This window comes from Haemaphysalis longicornis, unplaced genomic scaffold, assembly GCF_048455015.1.
Source record: "Haemaphysalis longicornis isolate Haplotype H1 unplaced genomic scaffold, Haemaphysalis longicornis Haplotype H1 scaffold_4, whole genome shotgun sequence".
Taxonomy (NCBI): Eukaryota; Metazoa; Arthropoda; class Arachnida; order Ixodida; family Ixodidae; genus Haemaphysalis; species Haemaphysalis longicornis.
In genome coordinates this window covers 106,275,022-106,281,806 of record NW_027526361.1, presented here as the reverse complement: position 1 = coordinate 106,281,806, position 6,785 = coordinate 106,275,022, and positions in this window count along the sequence as shown.

Below are 6,785 nucleotides of genomic sequence, written 5' to 3'. Positions count from 1 at the left end.
GCTGTTTCCATCCTACGGCTTTAAGCGAGTCTTACGAAGCTTACAACACAGACGAAACACAGTGTCCATATATGCAGCACGTGCGCGGCTGGGCAGCGCTATAAATGTGTTCATGTACCCACTTATGACCAGCGCCAGGCTAGTAGCAAACCGAGCTCGAGCATCCCTGGGGTACCGTTTCATTATTCAGGGAGCGCTCGGCTTATACGAAGTGGCGAGCATTAACGTACATCGTACAGCGATGCTGGTTGCGCCCGTACCATGTGCTAATTAAAGCGTCCGCCGTTATCATTAGCGGCTGTGTGCTTCGCTAATTCTCTCGGGAGTATTCGTATGGCGGTGCGCAGGGTGTTTTCAGCCCAACTGTGTATTTTTTTGCAGGCCATAAATGTTGTCCGGCGGATGCATCGTGCTTGTGCGTTCAGTTACCTCAAGGAGAGAGCAGTCGCCGAACAAAAGAACAAAACCGAAAGTGAAACAGGAATGCGTGGTAAATCTGGCAACATTGTCTCTCTCCCTATGACCGTGCTTCCTGTTGCGCTCTATATCCTCGTGTCATCCGCAGTAGTTGTGCGAATTTGCCGCTTGGTCATTTGCGATAACGGCTGTAACGTCGGGTCAGCCCTAGCGAACTGTTTGGCGAATTTCTGTGAAGCATTTAGTGTAGACTTCTTGCATGTTAGCTTCGTTTATGTTCTTGCGTTAGTCAACGCTACTGCATTGAAAACGGACACAAGGGCACCAAATGCGACCGCGTCTATTGGCAGGTATATTTTGGCGGGAAAATTATGTTCGTCTCCATGCGTGTATTCCAATGTTGAAATGAGATCTTTTTAAAATACGGAGATTCATTCTGATAATTTTAAGTTTATACATACCAGTTCTTCTTCATGACAAACTACACAAAAATGCTAGACAGGCAGGCAGGCAGAAAGAAAGAGATAGAGAGGGAGGAAGGTAGGGAGGGAGGGAGAGAGAATAGTTATTTAGAAAAAAAAAAAACACCCGTTGGTGGCTCCCTTATCCATTACCCTTATTTTCAGCAGTGCCCTCCCTGCGGAGAAGCCATCGTACACCCTGACGCTGCCGCTGTTACGGCGACTGACTCCGTGTCGATTATGGGGGCGTTATTTTCCCCAGGATTTCACTTGAGTTCCCACGTGGGCAACGTCAAGGGAAAGTCTGCAGACTTCAGCGTTTGACTCTCGCGTGTCTAAGCAGTGCGACCTTGATGGTTCCAGCCGGCTCGACACTTCTCTTGTCCTTCCCATACTTGAGTGGTGCAGTGTGGTGTGGCCGGCGCCGCAGCTGCACCTCGTGGCGCGTATCGAAAGTTTGCGGAGGAGGGCCTCCCGCATACTGCGCTCGCGATACACGAAGCCCGCGTCAACCCAGGATACGAGGAGCAGATCGCAATCACGAAGTGGCAGCGTCCACTCGCAAAGCGCCGTGACGTCGCCCGCATTCGGAACGGGGTGTGCCGTGTGCTGCGGAACGGGGTCTGCTGCGTGTGTAACGGGTCATATTCTGGAACCTTCCTTTTCTTCCATGTGCGCGCCAACAGCCGTACGGGCCAGCCTCAACCTATGCGTTCAAGGACTTCCGCACAGCACGTGCCTAGTTCCTACCATCATTCGGGGGGCATATCGGCGATTCCTAGTCAGCACAGCCAAGCGACGCGTGGCGCTATGTAGAGGCATATTTGAAGCTATGTCCACGTGCATGTGCCTCTAAATTTAGTCGCTCAGAACCGCTTGGTCTCGTAGTGTAGTTCTTCTTTAAACTTCATAGCGGCACGCTTCCGGTAAAACCCTGGCTGCAGGAAAAAGGACTATATGTACACCCATGGACACTTAACTGTAGACTATGCCAAAAGCTGGAAACAATTGAGCACATCTTTCTGGACTGTTGGGACGCGGTGTTTCACTGGGACATCCTCCAACGAACCCTGAAAAAAGACTTACCATTAACGCCTTATGGCATTCGCTTTTTGCCCGTAAACAATGATGGAGGCGTGCCCTATGATATGTTCATGGCACTTAGTCTGCATTCTATGTGGAAAACTCGCATGGCGGTTCAAAATGCCGAAGAGGATGCTCGCACAGTGCGAGAGTACTTCATTGAAAGCGTTGCTTATATAAGAGAAGTTTATCGAGTGATGCCGGAAGAGCCTGAGTGGTTACCCATTCTGGATGTTCTAGTGCAATTTAAGATGTTTTAAGCCACTCCCTTCAGCCGATTGGTGGCTGGAGCTAGTAATTTGTGTACTGAACAGCGCGTGTTGTGTTGTCGCCAAGCAGGCAATAAAGAAAAAAAAAAAGTCTCGTAGTGTAGTAGTTCCGCTCCAGTGAAGGAAATATCCTCAGCCGGGTTCAAATCCCATTATCGCTTTTTTTTTCATTTTCGAGGGCTTGTCATATTTGAATACTAACATTTGTTGTCACGTATATAATCAATGTATGACTACTTTATCCATAAAAAAATTGGATTTCGGGTATTTTCGTTGCCTTTTGGTCACTTTCAGCTACTGCTTTATGTACGTTTTCGTGAGTTTGTCCCTTTCAGGTCGGTTTCAGCTATTTCTGTTGAATATTTTTCTACACCGCGTTTTTCAACCATTGCAGGACCCGTTTGACTGGTATTTATTTCACTTCGGGTGGTTTTGTGTATGCTTTAGGTGCGTTTATGCTGTGATATAACCCACATAAGAAAGCTCAGGTGATGGCTGGGTGTACTGGCTAGGAAACGCATATACGCATCCCGGGGTTCCCCTCTGTCTCGGCGGACCATTCTCTGCCCCGAACCAGAGAGGAATCCTGAGACCTATGTCGCCATTATGCGCACCTTATTCCGGTTAGCACCCCGATAGTTTCTCCCTCACGCTTTGTCACGCACATTGTTCTGTGCGTTTTGGACCTCGTCTATGTCCATATTATTTCTGTGTGTCCCCTCTTTGTGCATCTTGCGAATGTCCCGACGGTTTTTCTGTTGCTGTGTAACATTTTTGTTAGTTTCTTTCTTTCTTTCTTTCTTTCTTTCTTTCTTTCTTTCTTTCTTTCTTTCTTTCTTTCTTTCTTTCTTTCTTGGTGGGCTGTCAGGCACACTGGCCTAAAGGTAGCCACCTTTCTGCATAGCCATGGACACCACCGGGTGGGCACATTCTATGCGCATTAAAAAGTTCACTGTGGCTATGACTAAGAAGTACGAAATGGCATTTCCATGGTGCCTGTTTCCTTGGCCTACGCCTCTGATCATTGCTCTCGTTTCGTTTTGAAGTATTGTATCGGAAAGAGCTTTTAGTTGGCTTCGCTGCTTTAACACTACATAGTACTTTACTTCTTCACTCAGCAACCACCAGCCTATCGCGTTTATTTCCCGCATTCGCCATTGCTTTTTTCTTTTTTTTTGCGAAAATATCTCCTGATGGGGAGGGACGGGACATGAATTGCGTTCAGCCTTGTTTCTTAGAACACGTACTGTAGAGACGCGCCCGGGTGGCGCGGACGCCGCGAGCCGTGCCGAATGTGGGCGTGAAGCCCGCGAAGAATGACGCAACCACGCGCAGTTCACGAACAACAAAAAGCCCCGTTTAATCCCTGCCAATGCCTTTATACAGAGTGGGGGCGCCACCTCCCAGTTACTCGAGTCAACAGGTGGCGTCCTCTACATCCCTCCTTCCGGAGCTCTCAAACACAAGTGCTACAAAAGAGCACCACCAAGAAACAGTCCTTGCAGCAGTCTCACAAATCCAGTCTGCGAGGTGGCACCACGCGCCGGCCGTATCGTGTGCAACGGTGGCCTGGCGATCCTGCAGCAGGTGCAGGAGCTGGAGTGTCCGATGCGGCACCGGTTGCTGCCCGCTGTGGTCCTGGAGACGGCGCAGATATCGGGGCCGCACGGTTGGAGCTTCCCGTGTCATCTGAGGGGGCTGACTGAGGATTGCTGCAAGGGACGAGGTGTCTGCGGTTTCTCACTAGTATGCCACTGGGCGTCTGGACGATGTACGAGCGTGGTCTCTGAGCTGGGCTTAGGACCGTCGCCCTTGACCGCGTGTCGCGTACCCATACTTCCTCCCCATCGTCGAGAGCACGAAGGTCATGCGCTGCGTGCCGGTTATTGTAGTCTCTCTGTTGTCTTCGTCTCTGGGCGGCATCCCTGTCATTGAATTCTTTCACCTGTGGCCAATCTGGAACAAGGCTTTGAGCCGTGGCTGGCACACGAGTTCGCAGAGAGCGTCCCATGAGCAGTTGAGCCGGGCTGTAGCCAGACACACCGGGAGTGTTACGGTATGCTAGCAGAGCCAGAAATGGGTCTGTGGCCTTCAGAAACAGCTCCTTGATTGTGCGAACCATGCGCTCTGCTTCGCCGTTGGACTGCGGGTAGCGTGGACTGCTCGTGACATGTGTGAACCCGTAGGTCTTCCCAAAGTCCTCGAAAGCTTTACAGGAAAACTGTGGCCCATTGTCGCTGACTACAGTCACCGGGATGCCGTGTCGGGCAAACGTGCTCTTGATTGCAGAAATAACGGCGTCCGCAGAAGTGGACCGGAGTCTGATGACCTCTGGGTAGCGAGAACGGTAGTCTACAACCACAAGGAAATCTTGATTGGCGAAATGAAACAAGTCAATGGCCACCCTCTCCCACGGAGCTGATGGTGTCTCGGTCGGAATCATGGGCTCACAGCGTTGGACACGTGTAGAAGCACATGCTGGGCAGTTCTCTACGGCTGCTTTAACCTGGCTGTTGAGACCGGGCCACCACACAGAGTCTCGGGCCACCGCCAAGCATCGATTGACGCCTTGATGACCATCATGCAGCAGGTTCACGATGTCTCTGCGTAGTGCTTCGGGCACAACTAGACGTCCGCCCATGAACAGCAGGTCCTCGCATATGGTGAAGTCCCCACGGTGCTCCCAGTAACGTGTCATGTTGAGCGGCAGCCGGTCTCGCCGAGGCCACCCCTTCATGCTGTATGCTTTCAGCATTGAGCACTCGCCGTCTGAAGTTTGGTGAGACCTGAAGTCTTCAACACGTACGGCCAGGGTTGAAGGAAGGGCTGCCACGACCATAGACACAAAAATTTCTGTGCTGTCCACTTTGGATGTAGAAGAGCATTCAGGATCCCTAGAGAGGGTGTCTGCAGTGGCCAGGTACTTCCCTGGAACATACTTGACGGTGAACTGATATCGCATGAACCTTATGCGAAATCTCTGGATGCGAGGGGGCATGAGGTCAAGATCGGCGGAGCCAAGCAACCTGACGAGCGGCTGATGGTCTGTTTCAACGACAAAGCTGAGTCCGCGCAGGAATTCCTCAAACCTCTCGATGGCCCAAGAGACACCAAGCGCTTCCTTCTCAATCTGACTGTACCGCTGCTCAGCAGTAGTCAGTGCTCTTGATGCGAACGCGACAGCCCGTCGCTCTCCCGTCTGTTGCTCCTGCAAGAGAACCGCGCCTAGCCCGAACGAACTGGCATCTGCCGACACAAGAGTGGGTAGCTCTGGATTGTAGCTGGCCACACAAGCATTAGATGCCACCATTCTCTTCAATGTCTCGAAAGAGGTCGCTTGCGCTTGGTCCCAAGTCCAGACCGCATTCTTGTTCAAAAGGAGCCGAATCGGTGTAGTGACGGCAGACAGGTTCGGCAAAAACCTTCCAATGTGGTTCAGCATGCCCAGGAAACGACGGACGCCTTGCGTATCTGTCGGCGGTTTCATGTTCACAATAGCCGATACCTTGTCGGGGTCAGCCGAGATGCCAGTGGCGCTTACCACTACACCAAGGAACTTGACGGAAGAAACCCCGAAGGAGCATTTCGAGGCATTCAACGTGATGCCCGCTTGTTCTAACTTGCGAAGGACTGCTTGGAGTCTGCTGTCGTGCTCGGAACGGTCCCTGCCGAATACTAGAATGTCATCTACCATGTTCACACATCCTTCCAGACCCTCTAGAATCCGAGACATTTGGCGCTGAAACACTTCGGGAGCGGAGGTGATGCCGAAGGGCAGGCGGCGGTAGCAGTAGCGACCAAACGGGGTTATGAAGGTAGTCAGTTCCTGACAGCTTTCAGATAGCCTTACTTGATGAAACCCCGATTTTGCATCGTTTCGAGAAGACTGCGGCATTGCCAAGACGCCCAAGTACCTGGTCCACCGTGGGCATAAGGTGTCTCTCCCGGAGAACTACTTGGTTCAACTTCGTGAGGTCGACACAAATTCTGTACTCTCCATCCGCTTTGGGTACCAGCACAATACCAGCACACCACGGGGTTGGCACAGTGACTCGCCGGATGACCCCGTCCCTTTCCATCGCGTCTAAGTCCTTCTTGACTACACCTTCGAGGGGAATAGGGATGCGCCTAGGAACGCTGAGAGAAAATGGAACCGCTCCAGGCTTGATGCGGATGTGATATTCTTCAGGCATCTCGCCAAGGCCTGAGAACAGCGAAGCTGCCGCCTTGTCGGACGTTGGGGGCCTTTTCGGAGCTTCGTCTTCCACGGCGTCAACAAACTGGACGACTCCCAGGTCCACTACCGCCGAGTACCCCAACAGAGGAGAGTCAATGTCTGCTACGACATACAATTTTTTGCATACCGTCCGGCCTCGCCACGACAGGGTAGCAGGAAACGTCCCGAGCAACTTTAGGCGGCAGCGGCCCGGCCCCATCAACTGTTCATTATTGGGTTTGTCTAGGTCTACTGGGCACCCCGCGAAGCTCGGAGGTACGACCGAAACGTCCGCCCCAGTATCCACCTTGAATTGAAGGGGGCGTCCATTGACATGAA